Here is a 10,879-nt window from a genome sequence, read left to right as displayed (position 1 = left end):
ACAAGTGCGAAAATTACTGGTCAACGTTCACCGGCCCGGCCTTATTTCCCACACTGTTATCATGTCGATGCACAAAGTTCCCGCGCCCTGTTAAAATCCAACAGGACTTGCCCAGCTTGCTTTTTACTGCATTCGTGTCATGAACAAAAAAAACTAATCTAGGACCTACTGTTAAATATAAATTTATACCATTCAGTTCAATCCCACATAACGATTTATTTTGTTTATTTTTTTTAAACCTTATGAATTAAATAAATAATAATAAAAAAAATCAGCAGGCATATCTTGGCAACTGCAGTACACACACACACACACACACCTCATCTCATCTTATTATCTCTAGCCGCTTTATCCTTCTACAGGGTCGCAGGCAAGCTGGAGCCTATCCCAGCTGACTACGGGCGAAAGGCGGGGTACACCCTGGACAAGTCGCCAGGTCATCACAGGGCTGACACATAGACACAGACAACCATTCACACTCACACCTACGGTCAATTTAGAGTCACCAGTCAACCTAACCTGCATGTCTTTGGACTGTGGGGGAAACCGGAACACCTGGAGGAAACCCACGCGGACACGGGGAGAACATGCAAACTCCACACAGAAAGGCCCTCGCCGGCCCCGGGGCTCAAACCCAGGACCTTCTTGCTGTGAGGCGACAGCGCTAACCACTACACCATCGTGCCGCCACACACACATATATATATATAATATTGCCAGAAGTATTTGCTCACCCATCCAAATTATCAGAATCAGGTGTTCCAATCACTTCCATGGCCACAGGTGTATAAAATCAAGCACCTAGGCATGCAGACTGTTTTTACAGTTTGGAGCTGGCCCCTTCCTCTTCCAACATGACTGTGCACCAGTGCACAAAGCAAGGTCCATAAAGACATGGATGACAGAGTCTGGTGTGGATGAACTTGACTGGCCTGCACAGAGTCCTGACCTCAACCCGATAGAACACCTTTGGGATGAATTAGAGTGGAGACTGAGAGCCAGGCCTTCTCATCCAACATCAGTGTGTGACCTCACAAATGCGCTTCTGGAAGAATGGTCAAAAATTCACATAAACACACTCCTAAACCTTGTGGACAGCCTTCCCAGAAGAGTTGAAGCTGTTCTAGCTGCAAAGGGTGGACCGACATCATATTGAACCCTATGGATTAGGAATGGGATGTCACTTAAGCTCATATGTGAGTCAAGGCAGGTGAGCAAATACTTTTGGCAATATAGTGTATGTGTGTGTGTGTGTGTGTGTGTGGTAACTACAGTTTAAGCTGGGATTTTTAAAAAGTTCACGAGCTGACTGCTTAGAATTATGGCGATGACACGATCAATGTCGGAATTCCAAACATGATTAACAACAAAAGTACAATACCTATTATGAAGTGTTTTTTATTTAAAAAGAAATTATAACGGTTAAACCAGTTTATTCAACCAAAAGGCTCGACTCTGATTCACGCGACTGCTCCATGAATCGACACATCTTCTTCTGTTTGATGGTGACGTCATCTTCGAGAAGTCGTTGTGAGTCTCGCGAAATCGCGGTTACCGAGTGAAGCTCGTTGTTGAAGGGGTGTAGTAATATAGGAGCTCGTTAAACATTTCTGCCGTTGCAGAAAAGGAAAAAATTGCATATAAAATTTGTGTGGAAATTTTTTTTATAATATATTTAAATTGTCCGGCATGCGTATACGTCATCTATGAACATCCGGGTCAGAGGACAGGTAGGTGGTGACGGAGGACCACACACGCATCTGCATGAGCGGCTTGAACGCTGAACCATCTTCTCAGTCGATAAAGTTTAGGGATGTGAAGGGAAGGCAGAGTGTAACCGGAGCTACACACTTATTTCCTTTCCTGTTTCTAAGCAGAAATCTGACTTCTCTCAGTTCGGTGGCATGAGAAGAAGCTTGATTTTCGGCTGAAAGAGCGAAAGAAAGGAAAGGAGCAGTTGATCACGTACAATTTTGTTGTTGCAAGGTACGTTTGTTCAGACCTTTAGGATACGTTTTATTTATTTGTCTTGACACAGTATAAAAATAGTCTCTCTCTCTCTCGGTCTGTGCGTGCGTGGGCGCTTTGGTTACATTGTGTCTGACCGTGGTTACTTTTGTTTGGTTTACTACATGCTGAGAAAAAAAATCCATTAATTGTCTTTCTTTAATAATGCATGAGTGTTATTACTAGCAGGTATGTTTTGAGACGCTTAAGTAAGAATAAATAATAACCTCTTGTTCTGTGGTCAAAACATTTTGAACTGAGCCAACATAAACAGCATGAAGTGTTTGTGCTTTGATCATGGTGGTGGTAATAATACTTTAATAATAATAATAATAATAATAATAATAATTACACTCTTAAACTGTACCTTTCCTATGTACAGTGGTGCTTGAAAGTTTGTGAACCCTTTAAAATTCTTATGTTTCTGCATAAATATGACCTAAAACATCATCAGATTTTCACACAAGTCCTAAAAGTAGATAAAGAGAATGAGACAAAAATATTCTACTTGGTCATTTATTTATTGAGGAAAATGATCCAATATGACATATCTGTGAGTGGCAAAAGTATGTGAACCTCTAGGATTAGCAGTTAATTTGAAGGTGAAATTAGTCAGGTGTTTTCAATCAATGGGATGACAATCAGGTGCGAGTGGGTACCCTGTTTTATTTAAAGAACAGAGATCTATCAAAGTCTGATCTTCCCAACACGTTTGTGGAAGTGTATCATGGCATGAACAAAGATTTCTGAGTACCTCAGAAAAAGCGTTGTTGATGCTCATCAGGCTGGAAAAAGTTATAAAAGCATCCCTAAAGAGTTTGGACTCCACTAGTCCACAGTCAGACAGATTGTATACAAATGGAGGAAATTCAAGACCATTGTTACCCTCCCCAGCAGTGGTTGACCAACAAAGATCAATCCAAGAGCAAGGCGTGTAATAGTCGGCGAGGTCACAAAGGACCCCAGGGTAACTTCTAAGCAACTGAAGGCCTCTCTCACATTGGCTAATGTTAATGTTCATGAGTCCACCATCAGGAGAACACTGAACAACAATCGTGTGCATGGCAGGATTGCAAGGACAAGCCGGAAGACTATTGGAAAAAATGTTTTGTGGACGGATAAGACCAAAATGGAAGTTTTTGGTTTAAGTGAGAAGCGTTATGTTTGGAGAAAGGAAAACACTGCATTCCAGCATAAGAACCTTATCCCATCTGTGAAACATGGTGGTGGTAGTAGTATCATGGTTTGGGCCTGTTTTGTTGTGTTCAGGGCCAGGACAGCTTGCCATCATTGATGGAACAAAAGCAAAGGGGAGTCCCATATACGATTCGTACATTGGGGGAGTGCCTGTTAGAGAGCACACTCGTCCTGGGCCATCGGCATAGTGAGGTAGGGTGGCCAGTTCCTTTCCTCGCCGCCTTTTAACTTCCCCAGTGTTTCCACCAGGTCCCCATTCACTGCTGGGTGGACAGGGAGCGAGCCCCAGATCCCCGTCGAGCCGAGGCTCGAACCAGGGACCGTTCGCTTAGCGGTCAAGCGTCTAACCACTTGGCCACCTGTGCTCCATTGATGGAACAACGAATTCTGAATTATACCAGCAAATTCTAAAAGACAATGTCAGGACATCTGTCCATGAACTGAATCTCGAGAAGGTGGGTCATGCAGCAAGACAACAACTCTAAGCACACAAGTCGTTCTACCAAAGAATGGTTAAAGAAGAATAAAGTTAATGTTTTGGAATGGCCAAGTCAAAGTTCTGACCTTAATCTAATTGAAATCTTGTGGAAGGACCTGAAATGAGCAGTTCTTCAGGGATGTGATTTTTCCGTGAATTCGTGGAATTCCGCTTTTTTCACCTCAAAACTTGAAAAAAAAATGTTTCCGATTTTTCCCTCAAATCCACATTCGTATCCTATTCGTTCCGACTTTGTTTGAAAGATGGCAGCCTCGGATTTGCATCTTTATGCCTCGATCATGGAGGCTGCCATCTTTCAACTCTTTGTTTGAAGCGAGCGCGTTCATTGGTTGTTACAGAGCGATGGGCCAATCACGTACCTCGTTTCATCTCATTTACGTCATTTACGCAATTACGTCATTGAGATGAAACGAGGTACGTGATTGGCCCATCGCTCTGTAACAACCAATGAACTAGCTTGTTAGCTGTACGTAAGCTCACTTCAAACAAAGAGTTGAAAGATGGCAGCCTCCGTGATCGAGCGTAAAGATGCAAATCGAGTTAAAGAAATCGACAGAATAGTGAAAAACAAGTTCTGCTGGGAATGGTTGGAGAAAGAGGTTGCTACAGATGTTGGACATAAGACTGTGAGACATTTGTTCAGCGATTTCGTTCTTTGGGGAGAGGGCAGAGGTCTCTGGCTGTCAAGTTTGGGGATACTGGGACCTCCCCTGCCCGAACTACGAGCGTCCAAAGTCGGGATAGAAACGAAACCTAAGCGGAGCGCCGCGGCTCGCCTCGGGGCGAATTACGTCCCAAGGCTAGCGGGCCCTGCTCGCGCTGGTTCTTTGGGGGGGGGGAGAGAGTGAGTGTGTGAGAGAGAGAGTGACCGTGTGTGTCAGAGTTGCATGTTGAACATTAAATTGGCTTGAATTTGTTAATCATGACAAGTTTTTTCTTGTGTGTTTTGCTTGCCATTTTAGTACAATTTTTAAGTCAGAAAAACCCAGGAGCTTCGGGGGGCTTCCCCCCTTGTCCCCCCACCAGGGCGCTGCCCTGGACTAGCTGGGGGCCTGCGGCCCCCAGACCCCACCTAAAATTTTCAGATAATTTCACCAGCCCCAAATCACATCCCTGGTTCATGTGAGGAAATCCACCAACATCCCAGAGTTGAAGCTCAGGCCTTTCAGTTACATAATTTGGGCTACGTCCTGTATTTCTGAATTTGGGCTTTTTCTGTTGTGATAAAGGGCTTACAGGGCTTTTCTGCATGTGAAAAGTGCTGTTTTCCCAGTGCTGTGTTTTAAACCTGATGCTGCTTTTTTTTAGCTACAAAGTTATGAATAAAGAAATCTATGAATATTATTTTTACCTTTTATTGCAAAATGTCTACAGCATTAATCCCTCTTGATGTACATGACAAATTAATTAGAATACAGTTAGTTAGTATTTAAAAGATGTGTTGGGGCCTGAGGAGAGCCTAGAGGAAAGGAGCCTGTGAATGAAAAGGCAAGTTATGCACTGTTGCCATCAAAGAGACATGCCTGTACCAGACCTGTGACACACAAGGTTTTTCAGTCACATCGCAAAAATTGGCAGTGCAATTTGCGGTATGTAGTCAGGTAAAAGATCTTAGTTTAAATGAAAGGCCAGTGTCTAAGACTACCATCAATAAGAGGACCAAGCTCCAAGTCCCTGATTCCACCCACACTTGTACAACTGTGTGTATTTTAAGATGCAAGCTGTATCTTAAATACACACAGTTGTGTCCTGAATAGCTCTCTTTTATTCAGTCTTTCACTTGACTTAAGTCATATGAGTATCAGAGAGATCTTGCAGTTGAGGTCAGATAATGTGGGATATAGGGCTATTTTTAGGTTTTTAAATGATACAGAAATTATTAGGAGAATTTAGCACAATAGGGTAGTAAAGATTCTGGTTCACACTCCAGTCCAGAAGGTGGTGGTAATGCATCTAAAAGCTGTTCGCCAACTGCCATAAAACAATGTAAAAGAAGGAGAAAGATTTACCTAATGTGGAAATCCCGCTCTGGTCATTGGTATGCAAGTCTCGCTCCTCCACGAAATCATGGGGTGCCGATTGCCGTTGATGGAGAATTCGTGCTCTGTGCGAGGCTTACGGATAGTTTGACGAACCCGGAACAACATGGGAATAGTGTGGATTTCGCGTCAATTAGCAAGAAATGCATGCTAATTCTTGCTAATTTTGGTGTTTTTAAAGAGGAAAGGTTTGGCTTTTATGCAGCCAAGTTTATTTAATCAAGGTTTTTTTTTTTTTAAACTTTTGGTAGCATATGTGGCAGATCACAGAATCCAGGGACACATGTCTGCCTGGGGGCATTTTGAGTTATTGACAGATTCAGAAAGTACAGTTTCTAAGCTTTCCAATGATGCCTTCCATGTGGAGATCTGACAATATTTGAAGAATGTGTGGCCTTCTGAAAGTGTATACTTCTTAAAACAGAAAAGGGAGAAAATCGCCCTCAAAGTTTTCCATCTCAGCTACTCTGGGTGTAGGGCAGGCACATAATGGTGCTCATTTGCATGACATTAAAGAAAGCTCTACCCCCTACTAGCTAGCACGATACTACTTTCATGTAAACAAAGATCACCACATCAATTTTCCTTCCATGCAAAGTATGCCCAACACAATTATGAAGTACAAAAATAAGTCCTAAAGTATACTTTAACGTTTTGTGGTTGAAAAATTACTCACACCGTAAGAAAGAAAGATAGCACGATGATGACACAACTAACACAACGCTAGTTTCATGTAAAGCCTCGGTCACAACCGGCTGTACGGTACGTGCTCCTACGGCCGGTCTACATGCAAGAAACGCACGAGAGCGCGCATGAAATGCATGAGCGCGCGCGTGATGTGCTGATTTTCGAGCCGCAGACCGGCTGCAGAGGTTCTTTGTCATATCAAACAAACTCTACGGGCACTTACGTTTTTTTTCAGGTTGCAAGACAAACTTGCGGCCAACGCGCGTCTTTCTCCATGAACAAAAAAACCCCGCAGCGATTTGGAAAACGCCAAAAATCGCACGGCCAAAAAATCGTACGTCCGGTTGTGACCTAGGCTTAACCAAACCACAACACTCTCCGTTACATGCAAAAATAACCACACAGCCTTAGATTAATAAACTTGCCCCATCAGAAAGAGAAACGGCGCCTTGCACACACCAATGCCTCCGATGGAATGTAATCCTAGAACAGTCCGTGTATCATCCGATCATTCAAGTATTCCATTCAATCTGGAAAACGAGGTTGCGGGGTTTTTTGCTAGAAATGGTTATCTCCAATGTAAATACCGTGTGTCTGTTTACTTCGTGGTGTTTCAGCTCCTCTGCGCTCTGTTTAGTAACTCCATTCCATAGTGAAATCACATGCCTGTATGCAGTTAAGTAGCCATGCGCTCAGCCCGTATCATACAGCTGATTCGCAAAAAAAAAAAACTTAAATCATCATGTGAATGGCCCATATGGTAATTTACCCACACCCCCCAGCAGGCTACAGTCCTGACAAAAACGAGACAATTTGCAACAAAAAAGTACGCTTTTCCAACAAAACAATCTATTATCTGAAAATATACTGATTGCATTCTTCAAGATCTCAACTTGCACATGATGGAAAAAAAACAAAAATCACAAATTTCGAAAAAAAATGCTTCTTTTGCAATTATCTCGGATTCGTTTCGGCCGACATGTGTCCCTGGATTCGGTGAAGGGTCACATATTTTGGGCGCTTGACCTTAATTTTGGGTGCTTACAATATTATCCGTTGCAGTTTGCATGTAATTGAAAGGCCTGAAGCTGTTCTGTATGGAGGAATGGGCTAAAATTCCTCCAAGCTGGTGTGCAGGACTGATCAATAGTTACCGGAAACATGCAGTTATTGCTGCACAAGGGGGTCACACCAGCTACTGAAAGCAAAGGTTCACATACTTTTGCCACTCACAGATATGTAATAATGGATCATTTTCCTCAATAAATAAATGACCAAGTATAATATTTTGCCTCATTTGTTTAACTGGGTTCTCTTTATCTACTTTTAGGACTTGTGTGAAAATCTGATGTTTTTGGTCATTTATGGAGAAAAATCAAAAATTCTAAAGGGTTCACAAACTTTCAAGCACCACTGTATATTACAGTGATACCCTTATCTTATCCATCTATCTATTTTCTACCACTTATCTGGGCCATGGGGGTAGCAGCCTAACCGAGCAGCCTAGACTTCCCTCTTCCCAGCCACCTCAACCAGCTCTTCCGGGGGAATACCAAGGCATTCCCAGGCCAGCCAAGAGATGTAATCTCTCCAGCGTGTCCTGGGTCTGCCCTGGGGTCTCCTCCCAGTGGGGCATGTCTGGAGAACCTCTCTTGGGAGGTGTCTGGGGGCATCCTAACGAACCACCTCAACTGATTCCTTTCGATGTGGAGGAGCAGCGGTTCTGAGTCTCTCTCGAATGACCAAGCTTCTCACCCTGTCTCTAAGGGAGAGCCCAGCCACCCTGCAGAGAAAACTCATTTCTACGACTTGTATCCGTGATCTCATTCTTTTAGTCACTATCCACAGCTCGTGACCATAGGGGAGAGTGAGAATGTAGATGGACCAGTAAATTGAGAGTTTTGCCTTTTGGTTCAGCTCTCTCTCTACCACAACAGACTGGTTTAGCATTCACATCACTGCTGACGCCCCCCCCCCCCCCCCCCCCACTCGAGACACCTAAAGTGGAGGAGTTTAAGTAACAATTCCCCACTGACTCAAAGTAGGCACTCCACCCGTTTCCGACTGAGTGCCATGGCCATGGACTTGGAGGTGCTAATCCTCATCCCAGCTGCTTCGCACTCGGCTGCAAACCATCCCAGCACATGCTGTTAGTCGCAGATTGATGAAGCCAACAGGACCACATCATCTGCAAAAAGCAGAGATGTGGTCCTGCTGCCACCAAACTGGACACCCTCCGTCCCTTGGCTGCGCCTAGAAATTCTGTCCATAAAAGTTATGAACAGAACCGGTGACAAAGGACAGCCCTGGCGGAGTCCCACATGCACCGGAAATGAATCCGACTTACTGCCGGCAATGAGAACCAAACTCCTGCTCCGGCCCGCAGTAGTGGGCCCTGAACCTCATACTCCTGAAGCACCCCCCACAGGGCACCATGAGGGACACTGTTGTAAGCCTTCTCCAGGTCCACAAAATGCATGTAGACTGGTTGGGCAAACTCCCATGCACCCTCCAGTACCCTTGCAAGGGTAAAAAGCTGATCCAGTGTTCCACAACCAGGACGAAAACTGCATTGTTCCCCCTGAATCTGAGGTTTGACTATTAACCAGACTCTCCTCTCCAGTATCCCAGCATAGGCTTTCCCAGGGAGGCTGAGAAGTGTGGGTTCCCCCCCCCCATAGTTGGAACACACTCTCCAGTCCCCCTTTTTTAAAAAGGAGGACCACCACCCCAGTCTGCCAATCCAGAGGTACTGTCCCCGACCTCCACACAATATTGAAGAGGTGTGTCAGCCAAGACAGCCCAACAACATCCAGTGCCTTCAGGAACTCAGGATGAATCTCATCTACCCCCTGAGCCCGGCCACCGAGGAGCTTTTTAACCACCTCGGCAACCTCCGCCCCTGCAAGGGGCGAGTCCTCCCAAGCACTCTCAGACTCTGCATCCTCCTCGGACAACGCAAAGGTGGGACTGAGATCATCCTTGAAGTATTCCTTCCACCACTGGATGATGTCCCCAATTGAGGTCAACAGCACTCCATCCTCACCCTTATGTGTCTTGAATTATTTATTTTTATTTTATGTTCTATGGTGTTTTTATTTATTGTACAGCACTTTGGAAACCTTTGTGTTTATTTAAACTGTGCTTTATAAATAAAATTGGATTGGATTGAATATATATCCTTCACCTTTTTAGAGTAACGCTTTAAAGGTATACTACATGCACCTTTCGAAGTAAAAGCTACAAAGGTGCAAAAGGTGTATACAAGGGTACCAACCCAAAGACAAGGAAAAGTATTAAATCTGTCGTCATTGTTGATGCTACGCATGATGTCTCTTATGAGGTTCTGTGTGTCTGCAGTGTGTTTTTGCTGTTTGCAGACCATTGGAACTTGGTTAGCTTTTCTTTTGTTGTGCAGTTAGGTGTGTAGGTTCAGATTTCAGACTTCTCCCTGTGTCCAATAGCTTCCCACTGAGCTCTGAACATTAAAGTCGACTGGGTGGAGGAGAAGGTGCTACAGACCATTAACCACCTGTTATTTCACACTTTTTTTTTTTAATGACTGGGTGAAAGATAAGGTGAGACAAGGTTAATCAGCAACTATTGAATACTTTAATCGTGTTCTGTTCAGGTCAAAATGTCCTAAACAAAATTTTACAGAAGCAGACGAAAAGTTTCTTCCTCTTCTCTATTGAACATGAAAAATGATGTACATACTGTTAACACGTATTTATAGTAATTTTGAACCCAGAAAAGTAGCTGATGTATCAACTGAAACCACTTGCATGTGTGTTTTTTTTTTTTTTTTTTTTTTTTTTTTTTTTAAATACATATAGTCGGGGGCGGTACGGTGGTGTAGTGGTTAGTGCTGTCGCCTCACAACAAGAAGGTCCGGGTTCAAGCCCCATTGCCGGCGAGGGCCTTTCTGTGCGGAGTTTGCATGTTCTCCCCGTGTCTGCGTGGGTTTCCTCCGGGTGCTCCGGTTTCCCCCACAGTCCAAAGACATGCAGGTTAGGTTAACTGGTGACTCTAAATTGACCGTAGGTGTGAATGTGAGTGTGAATGGTTGTCTGTGTCGGCCCTGTGATGACCTGGCGACTTGTCCAGGGTGTACCCTGCCTTTCGCCCGTAGTCAGCTGGGATAGGCTCCAGCTTGCCTGCGACCCTGTAGAACAGGATAAAGCGGCTAGAGATAATGAGCTGAGATAAAATATAGTCACTAGTGGTGATAAAGGGCCTTTGCACATGAGAACAGACTGAAATCAATAGGACGTTGCACCCGGGGCCAAGTCTCTCTCCCTAATGGTGGCACTATACCAGAGGGTCAAATTGGGCATGTGGATATCATCAGAACCATCGTATCCTATAACCTGTGAATTTTTTGCCAGATCAGGCAATGCATGGTGAATTTTTGATATGCTTCCTGTTCTCGTGGCGTAACACAAATTTA

At 44.1% G+C, this 10,879-nt stretch overlaps 1 protein-coding gene across 2 annotated transcripts in view; it reads left to right on the top strand.

Annotated features, from left to right (window-relative positions):
• The first annotated feature begins 1,742 nt into the window (after nucleotides 1-1,742).
• Nucleotides 1,743-10,879, top strand: part of LOC132891478 (zinc finger protein 883-like) — a 90,372-nt gene continuing 81,235 nt past the window's right edge. For both annotated transcript variants that reach the window (XM_060929076.1, XM_060929073.1), the window contains exon 1: nucleotides 1,743-1,986. The gene's annotated coding sequence lies outside the window, so the exon portion shown is untranslated. The remainder of the gene's footprint in view (nucleotides 1,987-10,879) is intronic.

Source organism: Neoarius graeffei, chromosome 9, assembly GCF_027579695.1.
Source record: "Neoarius graeffei isolate fNeoGra1 chromosome 9, fNeoGra1.pri, whole genome shotgun sequence".
Lineage (NCBI taxonomy): Eukaryota > Metazoa > Chordata > Actinopteri > Siluriformes > Ariidae > Neoarius > Neoarius graeffei.
Note: the sequence above shows the minus strand (reverse complement) of the source record. Positions and strands in the feature narration are given on the sequence as shown.